This window comes from Simochromis diagramma, unplaced genomic scaffold (genome assembly GCF_900408965.1).
Source record: "Simochromis diagramma unplaced genomic scaffold, fSimDia1.1 OVJJ01000216.1, whole genome shotgun sequence".
In the NCBI taxonomy this organism is placed as follows: domain Eukaryota; kingdom Metazoa; phylum Chordata; class Actinopteri; order Cichliformes; family Cichlidae; genus Simochromis; species Simochromis diagramma.
Window position 1 is genome coordinate 9,790,980 of NW_024386883.1, and position 18,559 is coordinate 9,809,538.

Below are 18,559 nucleotides of genomic sequence, written 5' to 3' on the forward strand. Positions count from 1 at the left end.
AATGTGTGGCAGACACATTTCGGATACCTTAGTGTGCTTCTTTGCACCTCTCAACCCTCCTGTTTGTCAAAACCGTTTGTTGCTCATCCCTCATTTTGTTCCTTCCCCTCTCCTCTCCATCCTTTCCCCTTGTCACAGCCTCTTTCTTCCTCCCTGCTGTCCCACCAGGTACACAAAGTCCTTGATTAATTGGAGGCATTTGTGTCAGTATCATGCTGGAGTTGATGTGGTTTCCAGCTACTCGGAGGAATTAAATCAATCCAAGCAAACTTTAAGTCAGAGTGCTTAGTCTTCCAAGGTTAGGTTAAGGGGTATAAATGGAAAATGTTCAAGAGGCATCCCTAATACGTGAAGTAGGATGTTGATTTTGTAACTCAAGAGAGCTTAAAGCTATAAAGATCAAAATGAGTGCAAATAAGAAGTAAGTGCAAGTGTTTATGTAGTCCCGATTTTGGAAAACAGCCCACAGAATTGTAGCTAATCTTCTATTTTGTCGCCTCAGGTAAGTACATCTTCATATTCAAATTATCCTCTGGACGAGGTGTTAGCCCGCTTTACGCCTAAACCTCTCTGTCTGATGTTGCATCCCATGGAGGGAGAGATTGGCTCATCATTTAGTTGACCTGTTTTTCTGGTGAGGCAGACGAATAAAATGACAGAGACTGTAGATGAGTAGATCATTTAAATTTTTAGAGACTGCTCAACTTAGAACAGGTCTATTACTGGGCAGAAACCAGTATTCCTGTGGCTGATATGTCAGGGTAACAATACCAAAGGACTCCCAGAGGGTAGAACTGTCATAAGATGTCAGCATTTAATGACAGGTCATTTCAAACAAACAAAAAACCCTATAAGTAAGTAAATTTATAGTGTTTTGAACTTTATGCAATGTAATTATAGGGATTACACTAAAACAGCATCTTCCTGCAAGTGTCCTTTACAACATATCACTTGTCCTGTGACAGATGTCTAAATGGGTCATATACACAAAATGAGTCAACATGATTTCACATTACATTAACTTCATAATGTCACAAACAGGAATGAGAAAAATTTTGTAGCATACGTAGATGATGGCCTGCCTAACCGTGTGAGGATGTAGGATGGATTGCAGGTTACACAGAGGTGATGTGTGGGGATGGAGAAATTTATGCAGATCACAACCTTTCCGGTTTGAAACCTCCCAGGTTGTTATAATGTGGGAAAATTAAGACCTTTTGGCTATGTCTCATGGTGGTAATGACTTGTCTGGCACTATAACAACACAAACAAGCAAAGCAATATGTCTGGAAGAAAAAGCGGAGATCACATGGGGGTTTCAAGCAAGTTACCGTGAAGCCTTATGGAAATTAGCACAATGCTAAATATACGCACCACACTTGCTGCATCGATTCAGAAAATCCGATATAATGACACAGATCTGGATGTTTTTCACCAGGGGAACAAACTTTAAATAGGGCCTTGTGAAAGCACCCTGTGCAGCATTCAGGCGACTGTAATGAAGCCAATCACTTTTAATTTAGCTTCCCTGCGTCAGCTCTGTGATGGTATAATTGGGTTACATAATTAACACTAGCAGGAAAACAAACCGCAGCACTTCTATCAGTGTCTAGCAGGAGGAAGGGGAGCCAGAAGCTGTTGCTGGGGGTCTGATTAGGTTGCTTCTGCGACCACGGGGGTAGAAAGTGTATCTGTGTGCTGACAGCTCTCAGGCTGTGCAGTGCCGGAACTAACAGGTGAAAATGGTGAAAGGTGGAATTGAAAAAAGAGAGAGAGGAGAGGAAATTCAGAAAGCAGAAATGATAAGGAAGGTTGGGGGGAAAGGAGCAGATAAGATGAGATTAATGGGAATGAGAAGGGAGAGAAATGAAGGAAACAATGGTGGCATGGGCTTTTAAAAGAAAAAAGTTAAGAAATATATAGGTGGAAAGGCTTGACATTTTTTGTTTGCATTTGACCGACCACCACCAAGTCTGAATATTTTTCTACTTTAGCTTACTCTTTGTTAATAGCATGTTGCAATGCAGTATATATGTTATCTAATGGAATTTTGATCTTCAGCAAAAACGTGTTTACACAAAAAAAAAGAGGAATAAAGTCAAAGCTCAAGAACATGACACTCAAAACGAAGCAACTCTGAAAACAGTGTACTCATTAGAGAAAGGGATGAGCACATATTAATAATGAAATCGCCATATGCAATCCTTAGTGGAGGACTGGCAGATGAAGAAGAAAGGGTTGATGAAATAGAATGCAAGGTCTTCATTAAGCGCAGTGACAGGAACCTGCTTTGAATCTGCACAGAGCTCGCGCTCAGGGACGGCCTGTGCTCTCAGGCTACGACATGCGGGATAAGACTGTGGAGTTCACTTTGAAGTATGGCGAGACGCAGAATTGCAGCAGCAGCATCGGACAAACTTTCTCCAGATTGTCTAGTTGGAGGAGAGAAAGGAACACGGAGAACGGGAGCAATCAGTCGTCACTCTGACTCTGCAGTAGAAAGCAGCCAATCAGAGTCCAATCAAAATCTCCACTCTCAGGACATCAAAAATAACTTACAGTAATTCACAAGTACAGACCGTAGAGATTCATTTCATCACCGTTTCATCAGCAACAGCTTTGCTGGGAAGGCAAAAAAGTTACTTCTATGCCATGACTCATGTTTGAACCTTGAAGTTATGGCAGTCCTGTTATTTCCACTGTTCATATTCACCCATTTTTTAATCTTTTCTTTATTTCAGCGTTCTCATTTAGGTTGCTGACACTGTACCAGCACTTTTCCTTAGATAGTTTTGTTGCTGTTGAGTAGTCCAAAGTAGGATAAAATCTGTTTTTATAGAGGATTAGCTGGTATCTTTGATGCAAAGCTATCTCTCTTTAGTATGCAGACTTCAGAACTTCACTGGCTGGTAGTATAATTCACAGAAAACAGTCAAAATTAAAATGGCAGTGGGCTATAATTGCATTTCCCTTTTACAGCTGTCAAAGAGGACTTTTTAGACTGATAATGTGCTTAGAGACACCAGTGTCAAGAGAGAACGTGGGTGCTTGGTGACAAGGGGGAAAGAGCAATATTTCAGAGTGATCAGAGAAAGGAAAGGAAGAGAGGAAGACAGATTTAGATACACGAAGACAGGGAAGGGAAGCAGACAAATCCGAAGCCAGACAACCAGAAGACATGACAGGAATGAAAAACACCTGGGGAGGCAGTGACACCTGAGCATGACCCACGATGGAAATGCCTCACATTTATTTTGCATTTATTGGTTATCAAAACAAATTTACTGTCATTATAGCTCAATGGATATAATTTGAACACACTGCAAAGCCATTGCTCGACATAGACACAGTGAAATGTCGTTCAAATCAGTTTCTTTGTGCAAGGCTATGCTAGTGTTTGTTTACCGGATGAATGTGCATGGGTAGATTGTTTCTACATTGTTTCATTAGATTTTTGTCTGCACGTCTTCCTCTCTGCTGCTTTCAGGCCTCATTATTGACACAGGAGGAAAGAGTGTTGTTTACTGATGTGATGCCTGCTGTTGTCTCGGCCTGTATGCTACGGATTGAAACAGCATGCCATTAAGTTAGCCCCAGAGGGATGGAGTGAGAGGGGTAGAGAGACTTTTATGTACCCATTAGCGCTGCGTTGTAGCCCATGTCGGATGTCAGCTGGTCAAAAGATGTCCTGCATGTGTCGAGGCGTGTGATGTTTACGTGTTGCTCTGTCCTGCAGACTCAAAATCTGCACTTAGCATCATTCATCTTGATGAGGATCACCAGCAGGATTCTAGCTCTTATATAGTCTATTTATTTTCAGCGGACAATTGTGGGTGTCTTTTATTTAACAATAAACTGATTTTCAACCAGGGATCAGGAACTGCACACTGCTTAGAAAAGTGAGGACCTAAAATTGTCATTTTTTAAACATATTTTACCCATTAATAAAAGGGTTTAATAATTTAAATATAAAGAGGATCAGTGAGATGGAAAAATTAAGTGCTACCACTGCTCTCACCACTTCACACCTCAAGGTAAACTTCTTTCCTGATACAGAGAAATGGGAGTTTGGTGGGATACAGATGAGCACGAGCCTCATGGATTTGGAATAATCCTGATTAACTAGCATACACACAGTGGTAAGAATAAAACTGGTAAGAATGCTTCCAAACACATGACAGCAAATGATGCCTACTTTGATTATACACGACACAGATCCAAACATAATTATGTTGAAGAAATGCTCTTTGTTCTTTTCTTTGAGTGATTACACACATTCATTCTCATTCAAAGTTACACTGCACCTAGTTTCCTTTTAGTTTCTGGACAGGAATGAGCATGAATATTCTTGAATTTATACACACACAGACACAGAGTCATACTGTACATGAAGAGATATACACATATACAGGAATGGAAACACATACATAAAGCTGTGTACATGCATATTACAGTCAGAATATCGTGGATAAATACTTCACGTCTGTGGAGTTTCAGTAATTGCCCTATCCTCTTACATCCTACATCTTTGCATGTAAGAATGTGATAAAAAGAGACATTTGCTGTGATACCAAGGGAAGGGAGAGCGTCCCAGAATATTAACAGTCATCCGTTCTCCTTCCTGCTCCCCCTCTTCCTCCCTAACATTGCACACCCGCTAGGGAGAATGAATACAATCACTCCAGCGGCCTAAAAAATCCTGTTTGAAGGGATGATTTTCTTCATGGTTCAGTAGAAAGATGTCTTGAGAGCCGCTACAAAAAGGGAAGTGTGAAGTCTTCCAAGTCAGTGTTAATGTGTGCACTAGTGTCTGAGAGCCAATGGCACTTTGTAGAGAGTACTCCCTGGAGACTGTGGCGTTGACAGCAGTACCAAACTATTGAGAAGAAGCAGAGAGCTTTGGCATCAGTGCGGGTCTGAGACTCGAGTGTCTTTGGCCACAGGGAACAAAATAAGGGTAGTTTAGAGCTGCATGCTTTATTCTAGCATGCCTTTTGGATTTCCAAGCAAAAGAAAATGATGATCATGGTGAAGCTGTAATTAGCTGCCTAAACACACAAAATAATTTGGACAAAATTTAACAGTGAATTGCTATGTTGTGTCAGGAGCTTGCATGACATGTCAACACACATTAACATTGTTTGACTTGAGTTTCTTAGAAGTTGTTTGCAAGCTTAGAAATATAAAGTTTCCAGCAGTGGAGAAAGTTGGAGGAAAATGACCAAACGTCAGGATGAGAGAAAAAAAAGAAAGGAAAAGGCTAAATAAAAAGAAACTCAATAACCTGACACGATACAGCCAATGTGTCTGTTTGCACCTGTATGTGTTTGGTTATGTCGGTTGAAATGAAAAAGAAGGCAGCAAACGGGAATTTCTGGGAAAATGAAGAGTGAAGGTGAGACACAGTCAAGTGGAATTTGTCCTGGTGTCACCCTGAGGCCACGATCTGTACAAAATGTTTCACCAATAACTCTCCCTCTCAGCACAACTCAAGCAGGAGTTTGGCCTCAAGTTTTCCCCCCGCTCTTCCAGTCACGTGGCAGCACTTTATATGGCTCTGTGTGTGTGTGTGTGTGTGTGTGTGTGTGTGTGCAATTCTGCAGTCACTGCATGTGTTCCTTGGCAGACCCACAGGAACATTGTACCAGATTTGTTATCTTAACCTATCCCAGTGACTGCAGTAAGGACGGGAGCTGATTCCTAGTTGGATTTTGGATTCGATCCCACATTTATAAAGTAACCTCAACTCAACTCAAATTTATTACTAAAGCACATTTAAAAAACAAAACACAAAATACAGAATAGATTAAGAAAAGCATGTAAAAACATACTGTATGAAGCTATCTCATCTTAATATCAAAAGCAAAACTACATTTACATATTTGTTTCAGTTTCAGTTTTTAACCATTAATTTGTCTCTGATTTTTATTGTAAATTTGGACCCTATATGAACACTCTAACCAAGAATCAACATCCTTAAAATAAGTCTGTAAAGTCATCACAATAAAAATTATTGTTAAATTTTACATGACAAAAAAAAAATTGACTCTGGATTTGCTTCGATAAAATCCTGCTACACCCATATCCCAGTGTCAGTAGGATGGTTACTGTGTCTGTTTACAGTGGTGCAAACATTTGCATGAATGTCTGTTCATGCATTAATTTCCTCTCTCTGCTTGTATTTTTGTGCGTTCCTGCAGTGGCACGGGGCTGTAAACTTTCTGTCAGGTGCTTTATCAGCAAACCTTTCCCTCACCTCCTGTCTGCTCTGGAACGTGTGATAATTTCTGCACACAAACGACTCGGATATAATTATAGATAGCCATTGCCATACATAGACAAAAAAATTCATCCCAAGAGGACACTGGAACTAAACAACTACATTTCATTTGTTCTTTTTCCTTGTCTTTTTATTACTGCTAGAAGTTTGTTTATGCGGGCAAAATGAAAAGAGAATTTAAGGTGAGTTTGGTTAGTAATTTCACAGAGATGGACCGGGGTTATTAACATGATGGGATTGACATGCAAACTTAATACAGAGCAGCAATATGCGGAAGGTTTTCTCAGAGTTTCTACTGAAGAACATTTGTATGTACAAATTGAGGTCTCTAGAGTTTAAGGTGATGTATTATTTCAGAATGACATGTTAGCAGCACAGATGGGTAGCAGAAGGTGTAAAGGTGGCAATTTCAGACTCTAAATGACTCGGACAAGCTTAGTGAGAAATTGTTATTTTATTTTGGATAAACTGACACTTAAACACGTAATTAAAAACTCAATTAAAGCAATTCAACCACAAACAAAGTGCATGCTTATGCTGGAAAATATAAGCCTATTTAACACTCAGTACCTTTGAAGAACTACAATTTATAAGCCCATGACCCAATGTAATGTTTATGGCACAACAGCCCTAAGTTAAAAGCACTTAGGATTGCCAAAATTATTGGTTTTTGGATGCAATGATTAATCCCACAGTATGCTCAAGGTCTTTATTTGATATTATATTTTCAGTGTTAAATATTATTATTTTTGCTATTCAGGAGCTTTCAAATTTACTGTTATGACAGCATTATTTTTTGATCAAACCACTAAATCAACTAAATTAAAGTCGTTTAATTGCTTTTTCTGAACATAAAAAAAATGTTTTCAGCAGTTGAATGTTAATGTGCCAGTTTTAACAGGGATGTAAAAACATGAATTTATTTTGTTATTTGTGTAACAAATAACGCTGTAATTTTTAGTTTTAAACAAGTTTGTGAAAATGTTTTAACATATCTGTGTTTTCTTGTTTTTATGACACAGCAGTCTCTTACATTTGTTAGAAGCTGTAAATCAAATGACAGAATATGCAAGTAGTGAACTGCAGAAGTAACGTAAAATGTAACATTACCCAAATTAATAATTATGAAATGCAAAATACCTCTGATGTTTTGGGTGAAATGAAGTGAACTTGAGACATTCTTCTTTTTTTTCTTAATCAATGATTCCATTCCATTTCATCAGATAAGTTTCAAAACCCTGCTTGAAAAAATTCACTTATGGATTCACCCATGGCTCATTTCTCACCTCACTCCTTTAAAACTTGGAGAGAGTAGATATACAAGAGCTGTGGCTTATTGTGGCCGCATACACTATATTCACTTCGGTGAACATATCAATTACGATGGCTATTTTTTGCGCTGTGAGATTGAATGTATGCACTGGTAGTCATGCTTTGCATCTGTGTTGCGCATGGATACTCTGTTCTGCACCGCACGATGGCATGCATTAGAAGGGTGATGACCTAGATAAGAAAAACAGTTACATGTTTCACAGAGTTCACACGGAGATGAGCATGCTGTGAACTTTCAATGAGACTTGCAGCCTGTGGTTAGCACATTTCTTGGAGGGTGTTCTCTTTGTGTGGGGTCTGTCCTTTAAATGACAAATGCCGCTGTCTGCCTTACTTCACTCAATATATTTTTGCACTGCTATTTTTCTGAATTAAAACCACACTGCATGTAAAACACATTTGCACTTGAGGATATTTGTTCTTTTTCATTTAATCCTTATTTTCCCCATCAATAAGCCAAGTGTGACAAGCTCTAATCTTTAGCCTCTGGAGGAGAAGTTAACTTCAGCGTTCTGTTGAGGGATCTAGACCTGATACAGTTTGATCAAATAATGCATTTGATGTTATTATAATAACCATATGATGATTGACTCAATATGTTTTGTGTATGACTTGACTATGAATAGTGATGGGGAATTTTTACTAGTTACCTCCTTAAAACCAAATAATTATCTATTAATAAGAAAATAAATTAGGATAGATTAGTCACTAATGAACAATAATCATGAGTTTCAGCCCTGAAGGAATCAATTTCCTGTGTAATCCAATTTATGTTGTCATTAGTAAATACAGGGAAGATGAGCGTCCCTTTTGGGATTTACCTGTTTGTTTATGATGACTCTGTTATTAAAAATTATATAATGTAGAGATGTGGCAAAAGGGCAGGTAGTGGGGTGTCTCTTTGATGTGTATGTGGCTTTATACAGGCCTTATAGTGACACTGGTATTGCTCAGTATTCAGACTGACTTGCAAGCCCTGCAGACGCAAGTTACTTTGTCCACTGTGGCTTTGCCATACAAAATTTGTGAATGCTTTACATCATTCACACACCAGATGATGATGGTGATGATTCATTTGCTGCAGATGCTCCAAAATTGTACATTATTTTCTCTGAAGGCATTTATCTCCTGATGATTTAAATTATTACCCAAAACAAAGTAAGGCTTCGACTGTGGTCTGACGTGTCACATGTGCTTCTTTTTTTTTTTTTTTAAACACAAGATGAATCACTATGATCTCAGTCAGTCGGTTTGCTAAATAGGCAATTTATTACTCACACACTTGACTTCACTATTCAAGTATCTACAGTGACTGTGCTTCCTGTAAGCCAGCTCTCTAGACCTGTTCGAACTGTGTAATTTCATCACGCTTGAAAGGTTTCTGAAGCTGTGAGGAGTACAAGCTTCATGTTTGAACATTACTTGAAGGTCATGCCATCGATTTTACACATCACAAACCAGTTTACACATCAACAAGAGTATTTCTCAGCTTGTGAAAAGAGTTGCCGCAAAGTCAGTCTTCTGTTACCCTCATAAGTAGAAAGTATATTGTTTTTAGCTAGCACTGTTACTTTGGCCTGTTAAGATGACAAATAATACCTGTGGCTTATCATATTCACTCCAATTGGCTAAAGTAATATATTAGTACACTGTTAGTGGAAAAAAAATGGTCTGAAATTAGACTTTTGGGCTTTTCAGTGTATCATGACATATTTGTAAAGGATTCATTTGTCAGCATTAAAAAAAGCTACCACTAAAGAGTCTGTTCACAGACAACAAAATAAATTTTGAAAGCTTGCAGAATTTAGAAGTTAAAAGAAGTTGATTAGGCATGTGAAAAGACTTCAAAATGCATTATATCAATTCCCAACCCTAGAATTGTTATCTAACCAATACTAAGCAGTAAAATCAGGATCTCTTCAACCCATAATGTGTTGATTTGGTGATCAGTTAGGCTGTCCTAACAATAAATTGATTAAAAAAACAGAAAAAAACCCCATGCACAACACTTTGAAGGTAAAATAGTAGCAACACCGTAGACTCCAGCTCAAACTGAAATCTATAGCCTCTCTCTCAGCTGTATAAAGACAGCCAGCCCAAGAGTGCTACTCTAATCCTTGACTGTAATGACCAGATCTATTTAGCGATTTAGGTCTCATCAAAGAGACACAGCTCCGAGCACAAAGAGAGTCCACTTCATCGATGGAGCTATTGCGGCATTATCTGTTCCTTCAGACAAGGGAGTGTGAGAAAAAGGAGGGAGAGACAGGGCATGAACGATTCGAAGCCTCACAATACATCGCAGAATATCTTATTAATGAGTCTTTTATCTGTATATCACGACACTGTCCATCACCTCATTCAATTTCCTCCAGATGTACTGAAGGAAGAAAACTTTGATTAATAATAAGTGGACTATAATTGCAAAATATTGAGACAGTGATGCCATGCACATCATGATATTAACAAGAAAGTAATAAAATGACATACTATAATGTGATGCAAAATTATGTAGAAAATGATGTAATTATGTGCAGTAAACTGTTTAGCACTTCATATGAAAGGGGTGGGCAGTATGCATAAAATCTCCAATCACAGTTTATATAATTTAACATCATAAGTGTCCATCCATCCATTTTCTTAATTGCTTTTCCATTCTTTCTTAATTGGTTATCGAGTTTAGCGTCGCCGAGGGGTTGGAGCCTATCCTAATTGTCATAGAGCGAGAGGCAGCGCGCACAGTGGACAGGCTGCCAGTACATAACAAGGCTAACGCAGAAACAGAGACAACCATTCATGCTGACATTCACGGGTGCAGCCAATTTAGAATCGCCAATTAACCTAAAGCTGGGTCCACACAGGAAGGGATTCACAGCAACGTGGTGGCCACAGAGCTTAAAAAGTCAATGACCTTCAGCAACTTTATGCAACTGTTAGTAAAAACACCGGTGACTTGTGATGAGGGGGTCCAGAGATAAACTTTTCTCATCTTGGAGGCAAATGACTGAAGCAACTGCCAATGAGAGCGCAGGATGCTGGTGATTGACATATGACTGGGTAATAAATATATTACAGAGTTACCAAGGCAACTGGAGTCTGGAATGTCCAAGCAACCAGCTGTCAGCAACAAAGTGATGCCGTATGAGCGAATCGCTCACTGTGTGGACGCAGTTTAACAAGCATGTCTTTGGACTCTGGGAGGAAGCTGCACTACCCAGAGAGACCCCGCAACAGGACACGGGGAGAACATACAGACTCTACAGAGAATTCAAACTGAACCACGAATTAAAGTAAAAACTTTTTTTTTTTAACTTAAAAACACTAAATATTTATTACAGTGTGTAAATTATGCCCAACTAAAGAAGCTGACTTGCTGAAAAATTAAGTCAGCATGCAAAAATGCCAAAATCTACAGACTGCAGACATAAACATGCTTACAGCCTGGTTCAGCAATCAGCTTTGGCCTTAAGGGTTAAAGTTATACATCATTAGGGGTACAACTGCTTTGAGTTACGAGTACTGAACAAGCTATTCAGCGTTGGCTGATAATTGGGCTCTTATGCAAATATTAGACGTGCATGGGGATATACATCAATCTTTATGGATCAAGATGTTTTAACCTTTTTCTACTTAGCTGATTTCTTGACAGTCAAACCTGCTTTTTGTAATTTAGATAGAGTATTTACAAAACAAAACAGGGGAGAGAGACCTTTCTACCAATTTAAGTGAATTTTAAATCAGCTTTTTGCCAGTGCGCTTGTGAGGTTCCTGCATCTCTAGTCACTCTCAAAAACCAATGTTTGAATCGTGTATAGATTGCCGTTTTTGTTGGTTACCCATGCTACAACTCACAGTACTAAATCCCAAAGACCTACGGGATATTTTCTTCAAGGAATACTATACAACAAAATAGATCATCTCATAATACTGTCTGTCTTTTTTAAATAGACACCAACCACCTGCATTCAAAGCAAATGAATAACTTGTAAATAATTAAATTCAATGTTGCTCTAATTAATTTAACATGGAAATAAAGAACCCAAGAACAATATCTGCAGTTAATACAACAGACTGTTAGTTTGCCTTCCTTCATCCTTACTGTCTTTTGCCTGGAAATGATTTTCCACACCCCAAATGTCGAAGATTTAACAAACCATCTAGAACTAATCTTCCTCAAAACTTTTGCCACTTACTCTATACAGTACATATCAGGGTAAAATTTAGGGCATTTGACTCACAAAACGCAGCTGCTCATCTGAAAGAGCAATCCCCATGATGCTCCATTTATTATTCATCTGTGAGGGGGAGAAGAAAAAAATAAGAGGATGAGAGGGCAGAAAATGAGGTCTGAAACTTTTAAAAATGAGGCAAAGTGCTGACTTGTGAACACTGAAACCAAGATGAGTACAGATTTGAATACAGACAGGTGGGAGGGAGTTGTATGGCAGAGAGTGCCAGAGCCCTTTGTAAGCATTAAGGAAGAACTGCGGTACACAGTTTAATTAGCTCGAGAGCTAAGCAAGTGGTTCAAATTAGCATGAGACTTTTGGAGAACAATAATCGAAAAATAGACAAGTATGAGTAGGAATGAGTAATGAATGGTGGCAGTGATTATGCCTCGTACAGCTGGAGTTTTCATAGAGACTGGCTGGGTAAGATCCCTAAAACCACTGCTGTGGAGTTAAATTTGGGTGTTTTCAGATTTCTGTCACTGAAAGAAGAGAACAATACATAAATGGAAAATTTTTAAATGTTTAAAAAAAAAAAATCTATATCTATCTAATATATATATATATATATATATATATATAGGGAGTGCCGAATTATTAGGCAAGTTGTATTTTTGAGGAATAATTTTATTATTGAACAACAACCATGTTCTCAATGAACCCAAAAAACTCATTAATATCAAAGCTGAATGTTTTTGGAAGTAGTTTTTAGTTTGTTTTAAGTTTTAGCTATTTTAGGGGGATATCTGTGTGTGCAGGTGACTATTACTGTGCATAATTATTAGGCAACTTAACAAAAAACCAATATATACCCATTTCAATTATTTATTTTTACCAGTGAAACCAATATAACATCTCCACATTCACAAATATACATTTCTGACATTCAAAAACAAAACAAAAACAAATCAGCGACCAATATAGCCACCTTTCTTTGCAAGGACACTCAAAAGCCTGCCATCCATGGATTCTGTCAGTGTTTTGATCTGTTCACCATCAACATTGCGTGCAGCAGCAACCACAGCCTCCCAGACACTGTTCAGAGAGGTGTACTGTTTTCCCTCCTTGTAAATCTCACATTTGATGATGGACCACAGGTTCTCAATGGGGTTCAGATCAGGTGAACAAGGAGGCCATGTCATTAGTTTTTCTTCTTTTATACCCTTTCTTGCCAGCCACGCTGTGGAGTACTTGGACGCGTGTGATGGAGCATTGTCCTGCATGAAAATCATGTTTTTCTTGAAGGATGCAGACTTCTTCCTGTACCACTGCTTGAAGAAGGTGTCTTCCAGAAACTGGCAGTAGGACTGGGAGTTGAGCTTGACTCCATCCTCGACCCGAAAAGGCCCCACAAGCTCATCTTTGATGATACCAGCCCAAACCAGTACTCCACCTCCACCTTGCTGGCGTCTGAGTCGGACTGGAGCTCTCTGCCCTTTACCAATCCAGCCACGGGCCCATCCATCTGGCCCATCAAGACTCACTCTCATTTCATCAGTCCATAAAACCTTAGAAAAACCAGTCTTGAGATATTTCTTGGCCCAGTCTTGACGTTTCAGCTTGTGTGTCTTGTTCAGTGGTGGTCGTCTTTCAGCCTTTCTTACCTTGGCCATGTCTCTGAGTATTGCACACCTTGTGCTTTTGGGCACTCCAGTGATGTTGCAGCTCTGAAATATGGCCAAACTGGTGGCAAGTGGCATCTTGGCAGCTGCACGCTTGACTTTTCTCAGTTCATGGGCAGTTATTTTGCGCCTTGGTTTTTCCACACGCTTCTTGCGACCCTGTTGACTATTTTGAATGAACCGCTTGATTGTTCGATGATCACGCTTCAGAAGCTTTGCAATTTTGAGACTGCTGCATCCCTCTGCAAGATATCTCACTATTTTTGACTTTTCTGAGCCTGTCAAGTCCTTCTTTTGACCCATTTTGCCAAAGGAAAGGACGTTGCCTAATAATTATGCACACCTGATATAGGGTGTTGATGTCATTAGACCACACCCCTTCTCATTACAGAGATGCACATCACCTAATATGCTTAATTGGTAGTAGGCTTTCAAGCCTATACAGCTTGGAGTAAGACAACATGCATGAAGAGGATGATGTGGACAAAATACTCATTTGCCTAATAATTCTGCACTCCCTGTATATATATATATATATTCTTAATTTGGCCAACTCTTTAATCACACCAAATAATTTATTACAAGGAAGACAGGTGTTTCTTTTCTTCATACAAGAGCACTTTTTGATTTGTGATGTAGAACGAGTGCCCTCCTGCTTAAATGGCTGTTCTCTTGCTCTCGTTTCATTTCAGTCCCAAAGAAATCAATTTGGCTACCGTCTAACATCTGACTGAACCCCGTCTCTAAATGTATCAGACAGCATTGCTGTCAGGACTGAAAGATGTCAGCCAACTAATTCACTGGCACCCATGGGTCAAGTTAACATAATCCCTAATACTGACCCCCGAGACATGCCTTGCTTCTAAAAAAAAGACCCCCCCCCCCCCCCTGAAAAACATCACATTATTCACAGTGCCCTGTCTTTTGCCTTATGCAGGGTATATTTCTGTTTTATTTCTCCAGCTTTATTTATGCTGGGTTGCACAAACTGCTGCAAAAAGGCGGTTGCCTGCAGCTGCTCATACCAACTCACCGTGACAGTTTCTTCTTGTTCTTTTCTTCGCTGCAACATTTGAAACATGAATGCCAGCTGAAAGCTCAGGAAATCCAGATATATCAGCATGAAGACCCATTTTGCAAAAAATTGCAGTGGTATAACGAAGTTGGAGTCTTCCATGACATCAAAAACATGTGGTAGAGGATCAACATATACTGAAATACATCATTTTCACAAATAGTGAGTGTCCATGAATAAATAAATAAAGTTTTGTTTCCTTTTTCTTTTCTGTTGTCTAATTAAAAGAAACAATAACACTTATGGAAAATTTGCTTTCTTTCCCCAGAACATTTAACATTTTATCATGCATTACTTTTCTGTTTATGTTCCTGTAAGCTTCTAGTGCTGGTAGAAATTATTGTAACTTATCGTAAGGGCAATTTTTGTAGTTTTCCCTGTCTTAAGTCTTCAGTGAGCATAACTAGCAGTGTGTGCCTCTTTTGCCTCTTTTCCATAGAAAATATTAAAAATACATTCCATGTTTCGCTTTATATTTGTGAATCTCTTTGTAAGGTTCTTATTGTATAGGTGGGGATACTGATATTAGGCTTATTGGACATATCACAGGTTCTTGTGAGTGGATTGAAGATTCAACTTGTGATAATGAACAGAGCCTAGAGGTGCAAAGAGGATGAGAGGAAGAGAGACTGGCTGAGTAGATTATCAAAGACATCAATACCAGTGGCGGCTCCTGAAAAAAATCTCAGGGGGGGCAATTTTTATGATATCGACTAAAATGACCCATTTAATGAGTACATCAAACAACACAATTTTAATTTGTTGCTAGGTGATTAACTCATACAGTGATACCTCATGCCCACTAGATGGCAACACACAACAGAAAGCTTTCCTCTAGCTACATAAGTTACAGGTAGAAAGCGAAAGAAATTAGCATCCAGTAGCCTTTAAGCAAAAATGAATGTGTCCACTTACTCATTACTTAGGCTACATCAATCCAATGTTGTGTGGTGTAATCAAGCAACAATATAAAGCCGGCTGCATCATATAAATCAATATGCACAGCCTGTCAGCCACGACTTGCGCTGGAACCAACTCCGACAAAAAGTCCTGTTGTATGCTTTTGACTTCTCCTTCGTTGCCTGGGTTAGTTGAATTTCGGGCTTGTCAGGTCCCAACTCTTTAACTTGCAGTTTTTCTGCCATTGTCCTTCTGGCAAAAGGGTAGGTTAGAAGCGATCTAACCGAATTTGGGGGAGGCTGTGCCTCAACCGTTAACAATACCGCTGCCATCGTCTCTCTCTGACCTTATAGCTCACTTAGGCTACTGACTGAGGTAAAATTCTAGAACAGCAAATCTTCGCACGTTTTCTGCAGGGGCGCAATTTTAAGCGCCCCCAAACCATTTAATTCAGCGACGCTGATAGGTCAAATATTTATTATTTTCCCCTGGCAACCATTTAATGATAGGCTATTTCGCTGCATATCAAGGGCGCTTTGACGAGCGCCCCAGAAGAAGAAAAACACCGTTTGTTGGTTGAACTTTAATGAGTCAGCTGGTGAAAATGTTAAAATACGCCTGGCTGTATATGGGCACACACATAGTAAAACTATCATTGATGAATTTTTTAAAAATATATATTTTTACTCCTCCACATTTGGGGGGGCGGAGCCCGAGCGCCCCCTATGGGCCAGCCGCCACTGATCAATACTCTTTTTGTGAAGATATAAGAAATAACGACATGTGTTTACATTATCTACATGGGTTACCTACTAACTACATATGGCCAGAAAAACAAAAGGTGCTTTTCTGTCTGTAATTGTTAGGTGCATGTGCGCAGGTTTTCAGATTTCCATCTCTTAAATGTGATACAAGCCTCGAGGCTAAGTGTCGCTACTCAGTCTTGCAGTGATTTTGGGATAATGGCAGAGAGACCCCTGCTGCATGAGCGGATCATTTATGTCCTTTTCCGGAGCAGTGGACATGCAGTGTGGCGTTTAGATGAATGTCGTGCTGAAACTTGGCCTATCTAGATGTTTTATGAGTGATTTCAGTCACTTGGTCACCCAGGTCAACATGCACTTCACAGTGGCTGTGGATTTGTTCTGGTCACACACTGGTACATCTCATAGGTTCCTAAAAATTCCATCTTTTTAAAGGGGAAGGCTTATCGGATAAAACCCACTGCTTTCATCACACCTACACAGGAATTTGTTTTTTTTTTTTTATGTACAGAAGCTATATTTATTTACAAATCCCTGACCTGCTATCTCTGTTCTCCTCTAGTTGCTCTATCTTTCTCTCTTTGTTGTGTTTATGTGGGAATCAACTCTCTTTACACCCTCTCAGAGTGGGTGGGGTTTCTTCAGTCTCCTGCTGGGGCTCCTGTGTCACTCACCTGGAGATGAATTTAAGGGCTTATCTATAACAGATTCTGTGTTACAGATGAACACTGATTAATACAATATACTATATATTAAAGTATTTATAGGTGAAATAAGGTCACAATGAACCTGAGAGAAGACGAATGAAAGAAAAAACGAGGCAGAGTGAAAAGTAATGAATCTTATTACATGAAATCAGTTTTTTTCTGTAGAGAAGAGAAGGTCAAGATTCATGTTGTTTCAGCTAGAGCTCATTACTGAACTCTTCAAGTCTCGGGCTTTAGCAACAGGCTCAAAAATTACTACTTTCTTATCAAATTGTAAGGACATTAATGCAAGTCAACAAGTCTCCACACCTGAACAACAAAACAGGTCATTTGTCACTGCCTTTAGCACATATTCGTCTAATGGAATATCACCTTTATGGTTAAGATCTAGTTAAGATTAGTCAATTTAAAAACAGCGTTGCTAGGATTAGAGCCACTTTGTCTGTCACTGATCTGCACTGATAGTGTGTATGAGAGTATCGTTGTGCTAAAAAATTAGGCTACTACAAATCAGACACATTCCAAAGTCTGACTTTACTTTCCTGAATTCAGTGTCCATCAATTCCCAAAACTATTGACTGAAATGCAGTCCAGAACAGTGGTGCAGCAAGATCATTCTAAATATTTAATGCTAAACTTTTACCGTAGCAATTTACAATAAAAACATACCATAGTTATACCATTTATCCTGGTTAAATGAATAATTTCTTTTTTCTCAAGGTAGGGGCACAAAACATAGAAAAGTCAGTTGGAGCCACACTGTAGGGAAACTAGCTGATCTTTCTTCTAATTGGCAAGACTCACTTCTGCGACACCTCAGTGAGTTTTCAGCTCGAGCGCTGCTTCTTCTCCAACCTTCGAAAACTTGTATTGAAAAATCTGCCAACACGGCTCCTTTCGTCAGTTTTCCTTGAGGACCTTGACCTAAAAAAGACCTCGGACAGCAGTCTTGTATGGAATTTTAATTTGAATGTCTTAATCTTATGCTGAATTCTTAGATACCTGTTGTGGCCTTGGGTTATGATGAGAGGGAGAGCAGTTTCTGTCATAGCTGCTGCTTCTTCTTGCAGTTTCTTCTGTCAGGCTGTCTGCTCATCTACTTTTCGGGTGGCCACATTGTGACAGCATACACTATACAGGAAATTGTGCTTTTTGAATGGCAATGCCCATAAGTAATTGTGGTATAAAGTAGGGCTGTTCGATATAACGATATATATCGGATGACGATATAAAAACGTCTATTGTTTCATTTTACGCTATCGTTTGTTTCGTGGTGCCGCAAAATAAACCGTTTACGGCAATATTTTTTTCATCATTTTGATGGTCACTGTAGCGGCTATATTAATTTCTTAAAGTTCTCTCTTTCTGTTATATTTAATATAACCACACTATGGATGGACAAGCGCCTGTTTTTATGCATTGTTGTTAGCAACAACGATGGTAAAACCATCAGGTGTCCGCTTGTTTATTTTTCACATAAACCTTTCACAATAAAGCTCAAGATCCTTTTGAGACTTTTCAAAATAAACTGAATCACGTGAAATAGTATGCAGAGTATTTACCGATGAGAAGCAAAAAATAGGAACCGTCAGGTGCTAAAAAATAAACCTTAGACTCAAATGTTAGAACAGGCTTTTCCCTGCAGCACGC